Here is a 20165-nt window from a genome sequence, read left to right as displayed (position 1 = left end):
CATCATCTCTGAATTCAATGATTCTGTTTTACAGAGCACAATTTGCTTTTTTTGCTTAACTATACAAGTTATGCTGATTATTCTCTGTAGGTAGTATCAGATGGAGGATACATACAAGATCCTCACACTGTATCCAGGGCTGTATGGTCTAAACTACATGATCAGGGAGAAGCTGGTTGCCATAACTACTTTGCTGACAATGGTGCTATTGTTAGGGCGGCCATCTTGGGAATCCCACAGTTCCATGATTTGAAAGAAGTTACCCAGAATGCACAGAGGATATGTCAATCAACTCACTGGGATTCCAGGTATGGTTTAAAATATTTGATGTACATACGGCAATATCATTGTATATTGTGATGTCATACTTTGGTCTTTTGACTATTAATCAGTAGATATTTTAGACTAAATGGGTAAAGTGCTAATTTTCATTTACTTGCAGTGATAATATCCTAATGAAGTGTTTGATAATTAAAGCATACTTTTTGCAATGAGCCCTAATATTATCATCGTGCACACATCTAGGTCATTATTAGGTCAGTTATACGCATACGGTTTTACCGGTATATGCGAATGCAAAGTTTATACACATATATGTAAATCTTAAATTATTTCCATCATAAGTTATTTCCATCATTTTACATAGATTGCATTGGAAATATATCATTTTCTGACTGCTATCTTTGTATGTATTGAGTATTGTTTGATATGTTTGTATTTTTTATTTGCCTAGATGTCAAGCTAGCAGCATAGCCATCTCTGTAATCATAGCACAAGTCCTACAAGGAAAGTACAACTCTAAAAATGCCATGTGTATAGAGGAAATTCTAGACGTTGCCAAGGAAGCTGGCAAGTCATTCTTATCAGACAATAACCATATCAAAGACTATCTTCACCACTTTGCTGCAAAGGACTTTGAAAGGTATGATTTATATCTAAGATATATACATTTTTTTAGTTACTGATTTTTGTGTCACTTTGTCAGAATTTGATTCACCCTTTAAGGACTTGGTTTCTAGTAAGTTTAATGTTAGCTTTTAATCGCCTTTCTACCAGGGGGTGTGGGGGAGGGGGGGGGGGGCTTTGTTGGTACACAAAAATTACAAGCCGAGAAAACCAGGATTTAAGGGATAAAGGCTTAAGTTCTAAAGACTTAAACAGGAATCTGTAGATGGTGCTTAATTGTTGTAAATCAAGAGAATATAAAGATACTTAGGTGTGTGATTATGGTATGTTACTCTCTTTTTTGACAGTGTCAGAGTGGGTGAGCCTAATAGACAGAGTTATACATTCAAACCCATGGCAGCAGCAGTTGCTGCCTTAAGACTTCAGAAAGATTTCAGGTAAGCAGCCAAGTGTCTTAAATTTCAAACTGACAAGATTTTTCTAGTTCTTAAATGATAGACATTTTGAAATATGTATCCTAACAAAGTTGATATGAAATCCAACTATTGATAGTTCCAGTAGACCAACAAAGCAGTTTATGAACAGTTAAAATTTAGTATTGCATCATTCTTTATATTGTCGTCAAAGGCTAGCTTGTCTAGTATTAATATGATTATAAAAAGTGAAAAAAAGACCGAAGAAACAGAGTGATACATATACAGTTAAAGGTTCTTGAAGGTGAAGGATGAATTGTATTTGACTACTTCTAAACAAGGTAAACAAAAAGTGGATTTATGCCAATGTAATGTAGTCCAGATACTATTACTATCTGTAACTGATACACAATAGTAAAATAATGGCTTATAAAGCTGACTGTAACTTTTAATTTGACAGAACTGTTGTATCAGACTTGGTCATGAGGGGTGCAGACAGTAACAGTAATGCCTGTGTGGTAGGTGCTCTATTGGGCTGTGTGTATGGATACAGTAAGCTACCCAAACAATGGCTGGATGGCCTCAGAACTCAAGAATCCCAGTGGTTGAATGCCAAAGTGAATGCACTGCTGGATATGATGGGATTGCCATAGACTGTGGTACAATGACCAGAAAGTAAACTGTAAAACTGGTGTTTGTGTAGATATTGTAATTTTCTATTATTATGTTGGGTTCTAAAGTAAGCATTCTCTTTATACCTTGACCTGTGACTTTGACCTCCGTATTCAAGGTCAGTGATGAAGTTTTGCATCTAGAGACACCATTCAAATTTGCACAATAGCTTTGTCATACAACACACCAGTTGGGAACTATGTCTTTTATGAAGGCTTAGTGTATGATGGATTTGAAATTTATAGATATGATTCTTGTCACGAGACAATTTTGAAGAAAAGAAACAATCCAACTTTGTAAGGCAGACCAAGTTGATAGCTCAAAGTATATTTCAGCTGGACTCAAAATGTAGAACAATCAGCTTCTTGTTCTGCCTAGAAGTTCTATGAAGAGGAAAAATTTACAAATTAAAAAATTAACAATGAATTCTTGAATGAATTCCATTCTTGCATCCTTTGTGAATGAATGATAATAGTTCTTTGCAAGCCATGGGATAGGAAGTCTAAAGTCTATTTTCTTAAATATTTTTGTTTATAATTCTTGACATTATACCTATATGGCTAAATTTAGACAGGAGGAAATAGGTGCAATTATTGTTACCAGTACTTATTATCACATTACTTTGATTTAAGAATCCAATACAAATTGGTATGGATTGAACACAGACCAAAATGTTATCAAACGGATAGCTTTTTGTAGTCAGAAAACATTGATGATAGAATTGTATGACAGCTACTTTCAATCTCCACACGTTATCAAGATGCTAGTGTTTGTTTGCAATATGTGTTTGTTTTTGTGTGTTTATCTTCTAGTTAGTTATTACAATTTGAAGTGCCTTTATGTCCTTGTAATAATCACATTCTTAGATATTTCACAGGACCAACATGTGTTAAATGCTGCACAATTATTGACTTTGCCCTTTGACCTTGGTGTGACAGTCTGTGGTCTACACTTTGCTGTATACATGTATCTACAATAATAGATCCATACTGTATACCAATAGTTACACAACTAGTCCAAATTGTGGTACAGACTCAAAAGAAAAGGGTCATTTTCATCTTTATGCCATACAATTATTTTATTACTCGAGATGAAATTCATCTGCCTTTATTAAGAGTTTTGTTGTTTGTTATTTAATCATGGACGTACATGTGTTGAACAGAACTAATATAGTGACATATCTGACTTCATTCATACGATAGTCAATGTCACAAACTTTTAATAGCTAGTAAGTGTGTTTTGGGTTATTAGTTTATCCAGTGGTTTCTATGCTGGGTTAGGTGGATGTGGCTACAAGCTATAAACCAAGTCTTTCCATTTTTGCATAACTTTCTGCAGTTGTAAAGTCCATCAGTTGCTGAACATATATGTTACATTCTATAAGTAGTTTAATCTGTTTAGACAGTCCACAACAAATTGCAAATTATTGATGAGATGAAATATCTACAGTAAGTTAATTTGTGACAACTCAAATAAACTAAACAAAGTGACTTTGTTTATTGAACAAGTAGCTAATTCTACTCACTTGAAATCTCAGAAGACAGGGAAATTATCAAATCTAAGTTCATTCTCATATTCTAAACCAGACAGTCTCTGTGATCATTGTACAGTACAATTTGTATTTCTTTTTTTTTCTAATGTTGAAATGATTTTTTAAAATATATATTTCATATCATGCAGTATGCAATATGTGAACAACAAATCAGTACAAGTGTATTTTATGATGATAACTTTGGTGCTAATTTAATGTAATTTTTGGTGAAACCTCAATATATTCTAATATCATAAATAATATACCAACTTAGTCATATATATAGAAAAGAAAGTTATATATATTTAGACACATTATATGTATAAACTGCCTTTGTTAACACATTAACGGAAATGTCTAGTCTGACTTATTTCTGCCTTTAGTATACTGTATTGTTTGATGGTCTCAGGTACACTTTACAAATATAAAGAGTGCCAATTACAAGACAGAGAGAGATTGTAGGAAAAGTGATGTCACAAGAGAGGTTTTCCCATAAACCCTTGCAGGAAATGGCCAAATGGCCAAACACACATCAAGTGCATTAGAGCTTCTTTACAGGATTTCAAAATTGAATAAGTTACCGAGGTGCTATCTTATCACCAAGAATCGTATTTAAGTTGATTGCAGTAATTGTGTATGTGTACTAAAGGCAGAAATAAGTCTGACTAGCCTTTTCCTCTAGGAACCAAGATGTCATTACTTTGGTGTGTAGTTGTTCGAATTTGTTGGTTTTTCCGTTAGTTTTGTCATAGACAGTGGAGAAGAAACTGCCTGTGGTTTGGTAGTCATAGTTTTGAAGAACAGAATAATAAGTCAGTATTTTGAGATTAGTTGTACAAAATCTACCCACCTTACATATATTTCAGAACTATTCTTCAAACAGAAAACAGAGAAGCATAACAAAAACAAATGCTATTTGATTCTTTGTTTATTTGATAAAGAGGATTAAATGTTGGAAACTGCAAGTTGCTTTCATTTTATCATCAGATGATTACAATGTATTTTTTACCTTCACCAATTGAAGATATTTCACAAAGCAGATTTGGCAGACTACATTTCTAAGTTGCTTTAATAGTCTTCCAAACTTTGATGTGATTATTTTTAGAAACTTATGGTCCTTTTGTTAAACTCTGAACTTATTGGTAGAAGGATTTTTACTTTATTATGTACATGTATTTGCCTACTAATTTTGGGAAAGATGATTTTATCTACTTTTCATTGTGAATAAGTTTTCAATTGTAATCTTTCCAATGGTTAATTACATTTACCATCACATGTTGTATATCTGTCTTCACCTTGACATTCAAAGAAAAAATAACTTGTGTTTATATTTTGGAGTCGACATTGAGAATTGGTGAACCAATAAAAAAGAAATGAGCAACTTTATAACAGTTCTTGTGTTTATTAGTCATCAGTGGGCCCTGCCCAGAAGGGACTATAGGAATGACCCATGTCTGTCTGTCTGTCCATGTGTAGGTCCCACTGTGGACAGCCATATCTCTGACATCCTCACTTCAATTTTAACCAAACCTAGTACAAATATCAGACACTGAAGGGTACAACATCACATCAGTGCAATGATGTCGTATCTGCTATACAATTATATTGCATATATGACCTTATTACACTGACATGATGACATATGCCCATCTTTTTATTTCATGACTAATCAGTATGGTCAAAGAGTGGTCACATTTTTGTAAAAGTGAACATTGTTTTACCATAACTTAAGAAAAAGAATACACATACTCGTAACAAGCTGTCAAGCCAGACTGTAACATTGCCAACGTCTTGCACTATATATATAGTTTATATGTTCGCTTTCTGGTGATGCTATGAGTAACATTGCTATCTATGATGTCACCGACTTATGTAGCTTGCTAGCTTATTGTAGGGCCTTAGTTTAGACCCTATTAAACTAAACAGTGGCGTTGCTGGGGTAAACTTACACACTAATTAACAGAACAGTGGTGTTGGGGGTAAACTTTAATAGACACTAATTAACAGAACAGTTGTTATTGGGTATATCTTCAAATGTAGAAAATTTGTTAGATGTTTATTTTGAAAGTAAAGAGATGTAGAATAGATAATAAATAATGTGTATTTCAAATTTGTGATAAATTATTAGTCTTATTGGTCAGTTATCATGAAAATAGTACCAGAACTTTGTATAGCAACTAGCTTTAATAGTTCCTTTAGTTTCACATTATTTTGACATTTCATTAAGGTTGTTGTCTAGGCTATTTTTCATTCCCATTATTAAATTGTATTACCATTAATGTAGCAACAGAGGAAGGGACATTTTGTCCAGGGCATTCTGCCCATATCATTAGTCCGGTGCCATGTGGTGATCAGTCAAAAAATGCCCCCCCCCCCCCCTTTGTGATTGACTGATGCAGTCTACCAACGCCAAGTAAGTTTTCACAGAACATGGGAATGCTAGTCATGTCATCTGACACAGCAGCAGCCGGCCATTTTAAATACAGTAGTACAAGAATGTAATTTGAATCCATTTTCAGGCCTATGCATGCCTCATTGAATTTCTAAGCTGATGTGGGTTTAACCTTGGGTTTTAAGATGCTGTCGAAATCATCCTAAAACACATCCTGAATATCCATAACATACAACATGTATGTGTCGTTTCTTCTACAAGTTTGTGTTTATGTATATTTTAATGTGGAGTTTCCTTAGGATACAGAATATCGGGCAGGTATGCATGTCTTTCCCATAGCCGTTCCTCAACAACGGTGTCACTCCAAGATGACGCACGACTTCCAATGAAATAGGTAGCCTCTAAAATGTAGGAAGGAAAAATAGAGGCTTCAATTAATAGCAGGGACATGTTGTACATACAGTATATGTTTATATTTAGACAAAACTGCTAAAATATTTGCATTTGTCAATAATCTAGACTTAACATAGATTTAATATCATGTATTGTGAGTTATGTTAGTAAAACCATTCCACTCCCTTTTTTGAGAGTGTCAAATGTCACAGGATGAAATGGAAGAATCACTAGCCGAAATTATTCACTGTAAACACTGTAAATAGGTGAGTAAAGATTGCATGCGACCAGTTTAAATTGTGGACGAAATATATATGCAACGACACCAAATGCACAAAAACACTTGATATTAAAGTGTTCTAAAAGTGTATGTTTTCATTGCCATGCTGTATTTGACCATTACCAGTCTTACCTCGACAGATTTCTTGCTCTATTAAAGATATCATATAGTTATCACCGTGTAATTTGTCCACATATGGTATTCCACTCTTGAGAAGGTGAGTAACGGTGTAAAAGTTTGGAATAGAGGAAGTAAGGTGTTGTAAGACTGGATGCTGAGGAAAACAAAAGTCGCAATATGATTAAACTACTTTCTTCAAGAAAACATGAAGAGAACTTTTTTTGATGGAGTAAAATATTCACAAACTTTCTTACTATATTGACTTTCTCTTAAAAATTATCCTCATTGTACATACTTGATCATTTGGATAGACCATCATAATTGATTTTGAAGACAACATACCTTAGACTACCAAAAATGATTATGCAAATTATTAAATACTTTCAGAAAACAACACTTTGAAATCGCTCACTTCAAGTTCCAAGGTCGAGGCAAAGTACAGTTTTCCTGTTCCATAAGTGTCCATGTATTTCAACAAAGTATCTGAGATGTTGACAGGTGGTATCTCAAACATGATACACGAATCTAGATGAAGTACGTCACACCTGGCGAGTAACAGCAAAACATAGTCATGTGAAATCGATGTTGATGTTATGTAAAGTAGAAATTTGTGCCGGTGAAAGAACGGTTTAGCTTTAGAACAGAAAGATACTCATGTATTTTGATTGACAAGTGGTGTCAGACAAGTTGACTTTGTTGTTGTCTTTGCTCCAGAAGATTATCGGTTATCGCACGGTAACAATTACAGAGACTCACCGTGAGCGTGCAGTTTCAATTAGATTTGGTATCTAAAATGAATTCAAACCATCGCAACTGACTTTGAGAGACAATAAACTTTGTAGAACTTGTACTATCACTTTCCTATCGGCACTACCGATCAGTACGTGTGTAAGTATTCACTATCTACATTTTCTTGGAGGCTTCGGAATGAAGTTCAAAAGCGTACTCTAGAAGGTGGAATTCCCACATCAACTTTCTAACAACAAAACTTCCTAAAGTACTAATATTTTGATAGGTCTACCTTTTATCGTAGTTTTGAGAAACAGAATTTCTAACTTTTTTTTAGATATCTCCTCCAGTGTTAGATTCTACAAGTCGTGCTAATGGAAGTATATTTATTTCCTGATTTTCTTTGAGCCGCTTTAAGTATAGATAGTGTCTTACCAAAACGATTTATACTCTTTGTTGAATCTCCAATGTACAGCCATGTACGGACCTCCAGCCATGACTGTTTCTACGAAAGTATTAGCCACTGTACGTATAGCTGGCGCTCTGCGGATGTACTCTGCGAACTCACGAATGTAGGCCCCATACCAAAAACGTGTCCACATTCCATAGGCATATACCATAGCAACACAACGAGATTTAGATTCAAATGTAACATTCGATATTTCTAGAAATTTGTCCAATGGTAAATGATCTTTTGGTAAGTCTTGTACTGGTAACCCGATGATAGTTTCATTACCACTGTAAAAATCTGGAAATTTGATGTCTGTGTGATTGAAGTATCGAGAATTCATCTCTTTGTTCAAATGGGAAAACAAGCCATCATACGCTTTCTTAGGCATTGTATTAGAGTGGTTCATGGCGTGTAGAACAACTTCGACGCCATTAGGACAGTCATTCTTGAACTGCTCTACAGTCGCTACAGGTAACAGTTTCCCTAGTAACACAGCGTCCAAGGTATCGTTAAACGACCTAACATCATCATGTCCAAAACTGAAATGGTTGAAGAATGGTGACAAAACCAGAGTTCTATTTCGATGTAGTGCATAGGCGATGGTTACTTTCAATGCTTGTAATTGGTTATTAGGACCTTGGTTACCGTGCATTACAGGTAGGATGTACATACTATTGGACTTTCTCCTGTTGGATTCCTCCACCAAGTATGACGTAGTTAATTTCTTGCTGTTATTCTAGGGATAAAAATCAACGTAATAGTGTCTGTACGTACGTACGTACGTACGTACGTACGTACATACATACATACATACATACATACATACATACATACATACATACAACAACAACACCTTCTATTTTGGGGTTTGATAAATTTTACATCATATTCTTCAAGTTTTGGTTAGCGCTTTCAAATCTTACACTTTACGCGGGAAAATATTGCAAAACAATTATTGTTATCCTATTTTGTACTTTTATCAGCAAAACCTAAAAATGTAAGAAAAGCCAAAATAGATGAGAAAGTATTCTTTATTCTATATACATACACGTATACTTCAACTTATAAAATAATGCAAATTTTTCCATTCCAGATGTAAACGTACCACTAACTAAATGATTTTACCTGTGGTATACTTCCATTTAGGCGTACTGCTTCTCTTTGTTCTTGAGAATCATTCCGATGATGGTGTCGTATGTTTTCCATTTGACCCCGAATGTCTGAGTCTTGCATTTTTAAAACGTCAATCGACTTGGACAATTGTGGAAGATCTACACTGTGTTCTCTATGTACGATATACCTCGTGGCTCTAGTCGGAGGTCTGACCCAAGTTTGTCTTGGTTCAATCATATTGAATGCATCGTTGTAAAGAAAGTTGTTGATAAGATTTACCCAGAGTTTCGTCAATACAATGCACAGTATTGCACAACTAATAACAAATAGAAGCCGAGTTCGTCGTCTCTTCACTTTCATCCTGGACAAAGTGTTAAAGTCTGATCAGATATGTCGTACACGGATTTATTTTCAAATTCATTGATGCCACATGGTGAGAGCGTAGAGATGTGATGGCACGTACTAAATTCCTCGAAATTTGACACAGCTGACCAATCATTGTGAATATAAATTTGATCTGGGTTAACCTGTAAGCTTACCATTAAGTAATAAAGGGACTCGGCCACAACATATTACTAACAGTTATCGACCAACTACAGTCGTGTATTTGTTTTTTGCTTGTGCATACAGACAGTTTTCATTGATATGTAAGAACACGATTCTTAAACAGGAGGGGAATTTACGTCGGAATGCTTATATTACTATTTGTCAATACCGATGTACACATTTAAATGTCAGTGGTGAATTTACTGAAGGGAAAACATAAATCAGAACAATTTATGATTCCACTTTATGTGCGTGAATACTAGTTTCTAGATACTCCAGATTACTAAGTCCAAAAACTATTTGTCCCATGAGAGTATCATCTCCAACCGTGTCTGTTATATGTAGAATTATTATTTTCATTATAATCTCTGAAAATTTAAAGAACATTAACATCGTCGTTCTTTCAAAAATACATTGAAATTCTTTCGTCGGTGTTTGGATTTTGTTCTTTCAAACTGACAAATTCTAACGAAAATCTAGCTAAATCTCCTGCTGGGGAACGGATGAACAGCGCTGTCAGTAGTAATCTAGCCATAGTATAGGCGGTTGTAATTGGTTACTTCGTTCTATTTACTAGACACTCAACCTCCAGTTTTAATGTAAATGACACGAGTACACTATAATGTCATCGCTTTTATATCAACCTCCAATAGCTGCTGCTGGTAAAACGGAATTCTGTACTGGAGATATCCATTTAACTATACGGTGGAGATGGTCATAGCATAGCGTGTATAGGACTAGACGCATAGATACGGACTAGAAACTGAAATTTTAATACCACAAAACTCTTAAAAATGACAATACGTGACTATTGTACTTTAGAGTGCCAAAAAAGTGAGAAGTGTGTGTGAAACGTATTTCAGTGATATTAGAATCATTTCGGGTAGTGAGTTTGATGCACACACTGCCCCCATTTTAAACAAAAACTTCATATCTACAAACATTTTGACTATCAAATTGATATTTTTGTTCGCAATGCAATCAATGGTAAACTATAATACCGCATCTCAAAAGCCATTTTTCGTCACAAAACCAGAGATGGATATTAAGCAGGAATCTCCATATACCTAGATATAATAGTAGCATTGGCTAGTCATCTGTCAAGTTAACTAGTTCTCAAGTATGGAACAATGTTCCTAACAAAAGTAGTAACACTTAAATCATAGAAAGTTTCAAGAACCATAAGGATTTGCTTCTTGATAAATATTTCATTTCGTAAAGTTTTCTCCTTTTTCACATTTTTAAACAGTCTTATTTTTTTCATCATGTTATTCCAACGACACCCTGTAGCAGTAACATAATACCTTCGTGTTATTAGTTTTGTGAAATTCGAGCGGCTAGACTAGATTAGTTATGTAGTAAATATTTTCTAGCCTCTCACAGTTCAGAAATGTATGATATGAATGGATAAAGTTTCAATTCAAATGTGAATATTAGATGTATGTTCTGTCCGTAGATTTCATCACTGTATACAAAGTGTGTGTGTGTGTGTGGGGGGGGGGGCTCCATAATTGTCTCCATCATTCGTGTTCATCTCTTACAATTGATGTCACGGTTGTGGCGCTTTCTTAGGGTACAGAATATCGGGCAGGTATGCATGTCTTTCCCATAGCCGTTCCTCAACAACGGTATCACTCCAAGACGATATTCGACTTCCGATGAAAAAGGTAGCCTCTGAAATATATGGAGGTACAAAGTGATGGCTTCAATTAATAACAAGGACGTATATTACATACAAAATTATACAGTTTACCGTGAACATCTTGGTACAGTAGACTATAACACTATTTGAAGTTCTCCCCCTGTTTATATTTTCAATAAACTTCACATTACTTAGTTATGATGTGTTGGTCATGTTAATAAAATAGTCAACATGACTTTCTTTGGGATTTCTGAGAGGGTCCATATATATGTCAAACTGTATCCAGACTGGTTGAAATGAACGAGAGTATTAATAAATAGCCACTTTTCACTGATAAGAGTGCTGAGTAAAGTGTGTTGTTATATCAACCATAGGAATATTTGCAGGTATACCAGGTGCAAAAGATCACACACTTGATATTAAAGTGTTCTGAAAGTGTATGTTTTGATTGCTATACTGTATTTGACCACTACCAGTCTTACCTCGACAGATTTCTTGCTCTATTAAAGATACCATATAGTTATCACCGTGTAATTTGTCAACATATGGTATTCCACTCTTGAGAAGGTGAGTAACGGTGTAAAAGTTTGGAATAGTGGAAGTAAGGTGTTGTAAGACTGGATGCTGAGGAAAACAAAAACAAATTTATCAGCGTGAAAATGAATCCAAAATTATTGATAGGGTAAAATGATTAACAACATTGATCGATATCAACTTTCCGGTTATTGTTAGAAGACAAAGTCAATTTGATGGTAGATGTAATTTAAAGATATTCACCAAAAACATGCTTACCTCAGATTCCAAGGTCGAGGCAAAGTAGAGTCTGTTTGCTCCATACGTGTCCATGTATCTCAACAAAGTATCGGAGATGTTGACTGGAGGTGTCTCAAAAATGATACAAGTATACATGTGAAGAAATTCACACCTGCATGGGATGAAACAGAGTCACGTGACACCTTAGATTGCAATTACGTCATATATGCATGCTTTGACTTGAGGCAAAGAAAGACTAGAAAAATATATCTATGTTTTTTATGAAAGGGATCAATACGTTATCTTTTTCGTAAAACTGAAAAGTTGTATTTTTTAATGTAATGTGTAACCGTTACAATTACAGTAACGAAATAATGGCAATGTTTGGAATGCGAAACCAAACTTTCTGATAAATCAAATGGCTCTCCAAGGCTCTGTCAGAAGAGCCCAATATGATTATATCATACACGTCTGTATTCGTGGAATGCAAATTTTACAACAATTAAATAACAGTAATACAATATTTTGGGATTTCCTTACAGACTTGTTACTCAATGCCAATTATGCCAGGCGTGATAAAAGTAATCAATATTCAGATACATAATTTTTTTAAGCTCATATGAAATATAGGTTATATCTTACCAAAACGATTTATACTCTTTGTTAAATCTCCAATGTACAGCTATGTACGGAGCTCCACCCATGAATTCATCTACGAAAGTATTAGCCACTGTACGTATAGCGGGCGCTCTCCGGACGTACTCTGCGAAGATCTGAGTGTATGCCGAGTACCAAAAACGTTTCCACATTCCATAGGCATATACCATAGCAACACAGCGAGATTTCGACTCAAACGTATTTTGGGACATTTTAAGAAATTTGTCCATAGGCATATTATCTTTTGGTATGTCTTTTACAGGTAACCCAATGACAGTTTGATTTCCACTGTAAAAGTCTGGAAATTTGATGTCCGTGTGATTGAAATACAGGGAGTGTATCTCCTTATTCAAATGGGAAACCAAGCCATCATATTCCTTCTTAGGCATGTCATTAGTATGGTTCATGGCGTGCAGAACAACTTCGACGCCATTAGGACAGTCGGTTTTGAACTGCTTTACAGTTGCTACGGGTAATAGTTTCCCTAGTAACACAGCGTCCAAGGTATCGTTAAACGATCTGACATCATCTTCTCCAAAAGTGAAATGGTTGAAGAATGGTGACAAAACCAGAGTTCTATTTCGATGTAGTGCATAGGCGATGGTTACTTTCAATGCTTGTAATTGGTTATTAGGACCTTGGTTACCATGCATCACAGGTAGGATGTACATGGTATTCGACTTTCTCCTGTTGGATTCCTTCACCAAGTATGATGTAGTTAATTTCTTGCTGTTATTCTAGGGATAAAAATAAACATGATAGCTGCCGAAAAACCTAAACACACACACACACACACACACACACACACACACACACACACACACACACACACACACACACACAAGTTTACCTGTGGTGTACTTTCTTTTAGGCCTACTACCACCTTGTCCTCTCTTTGTATCCGACTACCTTGGTCAGCCTTTTCCAAAGCATCAATCCACTTTGGCAATTCTAGGACATTTTCCTCTGGATTTCTCTCCGAGCTACTTTTATTTCGATCTCCATGCATGATATATCGTAACCGTTTTGTCGGAGAGTTGACAAAAGGTTGTGATCGTTCAACTTGAATATTCGATGTATCGGAGTACACAGAGTTGTTGATGAGATTTATCCAACATATCGTCAATATAGTATACATCAGTCCTATACAACTAAGAAACAAAATACAACGACGACATCGTCTTTTCGTCATCATCATCATCATCATCATCATCATGATCGTACTAAGCTCTCACATCTGATGGATTCTCCTATAATTCAACATGCCACGTCACAGAAGAAGCGCTCCGTTTAAGTTTACTGAAGCCTGGCAACCACTCACAACTTATCATCACAAATTCGATCCGGGTGACTGGAACGGTTACCATGAAGTGATGACATCTAGGTTGTGCCACATATAGATGAGACGCCGTCGTGTGTTTGCTGTGTACATGTGCCTACAGCCAGTTTAATTATGTTTTAACACGATTTTTACGCAGGGAATGAATTTACATGGACATTTTAAACACTATAATATAATTTTATCAATACATATATTTAAATAGTGTAATTGCACTGTTAGACAAATATAGCAAGAGTATTTGTTTTAAGGAAGCAACAGATGGGATTTGAGGCGAACCTCTTTCATTTGGTGAATACTTTCTTCTATAGCTTTCACCGTTTATATAAACCACTGCCATCGATAATTGTCACAAGATGGCCAACATCGCAACAACTAATGTGACTTGAAGTAGGATAATTAGAAAAGTCGGATTATTCTGAGTTAGGTCTAAGTATATGATGGAGTGAGAAAAGATTCACACATTAGAATCAAAAAGTATCTAAAACGTGTTATCTAAATATATTTTATGAACAGTGTACTCTGGGTACTACAAGTCTGTGTAGGAAAATATTTACGTAATGTCACGGGTCATCTGAATGTAGAATAAACTATGGTTCAAGGCTCAAACATCATGGCTTGTACGTTATCTGTCATCAACTAGTCCTTTAACGACGGATTTTTGCCGCATCTTTCTAACATAGGACGAGGAAGACTTTACTCTTGCAACATCAATCGAAAAAATCAGAACAAATTTAAAGTAATAAAGACAAATAAAGAAAAACACACTGATCAGGTCATTTTCCCACTAGTTGCTAGGACCCCCCCCCCCCCCCCGCGCCATAACGTGCCGTAGCGGATAAGCTATCTTACTCAGAAGGATAGAGGGCAAGTAGTATAATACACATACGTGCCTTTGCAATCGGATGCAGCGTGGTTGGCCCTTGACTTGATATGACTGGAGTTTCGAGTATGTAGATGCCACAACCAATCAGTCGGCTCCAAACTCCCTGGCTATTAATTACTGATTCATTTTACATTTTAATCAGAGTTTGATTCGACATATATTGCCAAGTCGAAAACTGTTATTCCTTTGACGTTAATATGTTAATCCATAGGCCCTACACTTGCCAATTTATGCACCAATTTTTTGCAAATAAAATCTGAACTTTGAAATGTTAAAAAGCTTAAGTTTGCTTGTGTCAGACAGCAATGGATGTTTACTCTACAGACTTATATAATTATAGTGGAATTCAGGTTAGTTTGATCGCAGGCACATTTAATCTGTAAGGTACGCCGTGGTGGGGCGCCCTCACACATCAGTCAACCCCTCACACGTTGGAAGAGAAGAGGCCGGTGCGGAGAGACGCGACGTACATTTATCTTAGTCTTAAAGGCACATTGAAAAGTGTTAGTTGTTCATTTGTTTGTCTTAGTTGTGTAAACTTGAAATGTCATTGCTACATTCAGAATACTTCAATTGAATATTGAGAATTTATAAAAAAAAAAATGAAAAACTTTACAACTATGAACAAAATGAAAGTGCTATTCCATATCAATACAAAATGTAATTCGGATCATATATGTCAGGCATAAACGAGTGTTTTTTAAACAGCTGGTCTTCGATCACTATATCGCTCCATGACGAAAGTCGACTTCCAATAAACCACGTAGATCCTAAATGAGAAGGTCAAAGGTTATCGTTGTTAAAGCAAGCTGTACCTGTGATATATTAATTTTGTTAATTCCGACTAAGAGCGTGAAATTGTTTCGTTGTCATACTATTATATGGGTAGTCGTGTTTTACATAGTCTATCAATTGCTGTAATGACATAGTTGAACAATGAAATCTGGTACAAGTACATGTAATGATCATGATATTCTATATAACAATTAACGGATCAAACATAGGTATGCATTGTATTACGGTGTCTTACCCCGACAAATTTCTTGTTCCACCAAAGAGAGCATATAATTATCGCCGTGAAATCTATCAATATTTGGTATTTGACTCTCCAAGAGATTGTTCACGGTGTAAAAACGTGGAATAGTTGAAGTAAGATGTTGTAAGAGTGGATGCTGGAAACAAGCAAAAGTCGATGTGATTTCATCTTTTAGGGCTTAATACTTACTGACAATACTACAGCGAATAATGTGGCTTTTCAAGTTAAACACATTACTTTTAGATTGTATTAGCGTTTACATTTAATGACTGCTATGATCTGTAATTATTTTAGTTTTTCTACTGTAAACTGTTATTAAACTGTTATTCTTGTTCATAGACAGCGCCATCTACCTTGACATTTTTCTCAGTACTTCTCTTTCATTAGTTTACCCATAGACCCTCCACCAAGGGCCTCCTATGGTTTACCACTGACATCAGCTGATGCTTACTGATACATTTGTAATTTAATTTCCTAGATGAACACTGTATTTCTAAACAACTATTATACAATTAACCCACACCTTGTCTCAACGACTGTCCGTATCTATCAGAGAGTTGTTTTATCACGTGTCTGTGTCACAGCTTTACATGTAATAGGAGACAATTACTATTATACCATGCACAAGCCAAGTTGAACAACAAATATGGAATATATACTCTGGTCGTTACGTCATCACGACGCGCGTCTATGTCACGACAAAGCGTGTCTACGTCACTACTTCTGTTGAGTTCGAAATATCAAAACGTTCAAAATTGCCATTACTGGCGCTGGTATAATTAAGCTATTCTCCAATATTTTTCTTCATTCAGCCGGAAAATACTCGTGACCTAAGGGTTGTCAATTAGGTGACAAAGGCACCTTGGGTCACTTGTATTTTCCTTGTCTGAACAAAGAAAAATATTGCTTTTGTCCATCCTTGGTACCAAAAGTCAATGATAATTATACACTAAGCATCTTGAACGAACTCAAATCTTTCGACGGTGTGAATTTGAAATCACTTACCTCTGAATGCAGAGTGGATGCAAAATAAAGACTACTTGCATTGTAAACTTTCATGTATGTTAGAAATGACTTCGAGATGGTCGTCACAGGCAAATCATAAATGAAACAGAGATTTTTGTGCAGTAAATCACACCTAAATTGAGAAGAAGAAAAAAGAAAAAACACGGACGGATGTCATTGCTCACTCCAAGATGATGGAATAATAGTATTCAAAGACAGACAGAATTCAGAAATTATGATTAATTTTACACAAATATTAATATTTGATAAAATTTAAAAATTAGAAAATATTCGTAAGGCATGGTGAAACATGGATATAATTGAGGAAAGAAAACTACATATACAGTTCGCATTCCATCTGTGTCACGATTCCTATAATAACATGGGACTTTGTTTCACAAAAGGTATTGCATGTAAACAAAAGTGTACTTCGATGCATAAGGAATGTTGTTGCTGGTGTTTCTATAACGCTTCAGTAAAGGAAACACAATCAATTCAAAATCATCGCTCACCAAAACGATTTGTATTCCTGGTTGAATCTCCAATGTACAGCTATGTACGGACCTCCACCAATGACTGTCTCTACGAAAGTATTAGCCACTGTACGTATAGCTGGCGCTCTTCGGATATATTCGGCAAACTGCTGGAGGTATGCCAAATAATAAAAACGTTTCCACATTCCATAGGCATATACCATAGCAACACAGCGAGACTTGGACTCAAAGGTATCTTTGAATATATCTAAAAAATTGTCCAAAGGCATATTATCTTTTGGTATGTCTTTTACAGGTAACCCGATGATAGTTTCATTACCACTGTGAAAGTCTGGAAATTTGATGTGTGTGTGATTGAAGTACCGTGAATGTATCTGCTTGTTCAAATGGGCAAATGTAGTGACATAGTCTTCGTCTGTCATTGTACTAGTGTGGTTGATGGCATGCAAAACAACCTCGACACCGTTAGGACAATTCACTTTGAATTGTTGTAGAGTTGCTACGGGTAACAGTTTCCCTAGTAACACAACATCTAAGGTATCATTAAATGGCCTAACATCGTCCTCTCCAAAAGTGAAATGATTGAAGAATGGCGACAAGACCAGAGTTCTGTTTCGATGTAGTGCATAGGCGATGGTAGCTTTCAGTGCTTGTAGTTGATTATTGGGACCCTGATTGCCGAACATTACAGGTAGAATATATCGTGTATTCCAATCGGAATGATATTTATCGGGTTTGTCAGCCGGGTCCACACTGACTTGAAATTTCTGTATTGAGAGAAAGAAAAAAAAATTAAATAATGTTTAGGTAGCCACTAGTCTGTAAGGTACGCCGTGACGGGGCGCCCTCAAACATCGGCCAACCCCTAAGAGGAGGCCGGTGAGGGCGAAACGTCACGACGTATCTTACAGTCTAGGTAGCCACAAGAAGCAAAACAATCTGTACAATAACAAACATGTTTTTATGTTTAGTAATCTTTTGCAATTTATCGAGTTACAAACAAGGACTTGGCAAAATAAATACCCAATCCTCGTCCATATTGTACTTTTACTGAAATGAACAAATCAAATTTAATTAGAGGAAGGGGTGGGGATCAGTTGTCATGGCGTTTATACCATACAGTTTATATTATTGCACTAGTACATATGTAACACCATACAGTTTGTATTACTGCACTAGTACATATGTAACACCATACAGTTTATATTACTGCACTAGTACATATGTAACACCATACAGTTTATATTACTGTACTAGTACATATGTAACACCATACAGTTTGTATTACTGCACTAGTACATATGTAACACCATACAGTTTATATTACTGCACTAGTACATATGTAACACCATACAGTTTGTATTACTGCACTAGTACATATGTAACACCATACAGTTTGTATTACTGCACTAGTACATATGTAACACCATACAGTTTATATTACTGCACTAGTACATATGTAACACCATACAGTTTGTATTACTGCACTAGTACATATGTAACACCATACAGTTTGTATTACTGCACTAGTACATATGTAACACCATACAGTTTATATTACTGCACTAGTACATATGTAACACCATACAGTTTGTATTACTGCACTAGTACATATGTAACACCATACAGTTTGTATTACTGCACTAGTACATATGTAACACCATACAGTTTATATTACTGTACTAGTACATATGTAACACCATACAGTTTATATTACTGTACTAGTACATATGTAACACCATACAGTTTATATTACTGCACTAGTACATATGTAACACCATACAGTTTGTATTACTGCACTAGTACATATGTAACACCATACAGTTTATATTACTGCACTAGTACATATGTAACACCATACAGTTTATATTACTGTACTAGTACATATGTAACACCATACAGTTTATATTACTGCACTAGTACATATGTAACACCATACAGTTTATATTACTGCACTAGTACATATGTAACACCATACAGTTTGTATTACTGCACTAGTACATATGTAACACCATACAGTTTGTATTACTGCACTAGTACATATGTAACGCCATACAGTTTATATTACTGCACTAGTACATATGTGACACCATACAGTTTGTATTACTGCACTAGTACATATGTAACACCATACAGTTTGTATTACTGCACTAGTACATATGTAACACCATACAGTTTATATTACTGCACTAGTACATATGTAACACCATACAGTTTGTATTACTGCACTAGTACATATGTAACACCATACAGTTTATATTACTGCACTAGTACATATGTAACACCATACAGTTTATATTACTGCACTAGTACATATGTAACACCATACAGTTTATATTACTGCACTAGTACATATGTAACACCATACAGTTTGTATTACTGCACTAGTACATATGTAACACCATACAGTTTGTATTACTGCACTAGTACATATGTAACACCATACTGTCTCAGTGAACTTCCTTTACTTTAACACTAAATGCCTAGTATATTAGACAGCTTTGGTTATCTGACTACTGAAAAATCTTCGAAAAAAATACATTTACTACAGAAAACACACACACACACACACACACACACACACACATATCTATATATATATATAACACAGTATCAAGCAAGATACACAGGAGCGGTTACAGTGTTTCACAGTGTTTGTGAATTATATATATATACATGTATATATATATATATATATATATATATATATATATATATATATATATATATATATATATATATATATATATATATATATATATACACTCAGCATATACAATATGTCTATATATATACTGGAGCAAACA

The 20165-nt window shown here is 35.2% G+C and overlaps 1 long non-coding RNA gene across 1 annotated transcript; it reads left to right on the top strand.

Moving 5' to 3' along the window:
• Positions 1-882: 882 nt before the first annotated feature.
• LOC144436661 (uncharacterized) lies at positions 883-1813 on the top strand. Its single transcript, XR_013480970.1, has 3 exons — positions 883-922; positions 1254-1343; positions 1780-1813. It is a non-coding gene; the product is annotated as an uncharacterized LOC144436661 (long non-coding RNA).
• The last annotated feature ends 18352 nt before the right edge of the window (positions 1814-20165 follow it).

Source organism: Glandiceps talaboti, chromosome 1 (genome assembly GCF_964340395.1).
Source record: "Glandiceps talaboti chromosome 1, keGlaTala1.1, whole genome shotgun sequence".
NCBI lineage: Eukaryota > Metazoa > Hemichordata > Enteropneusta > Spengelidae > Glandiceps > Glandiceps talaboti.
This window is presented reverse-complemented; position numbering and strand designations above follow the sequence as displayed.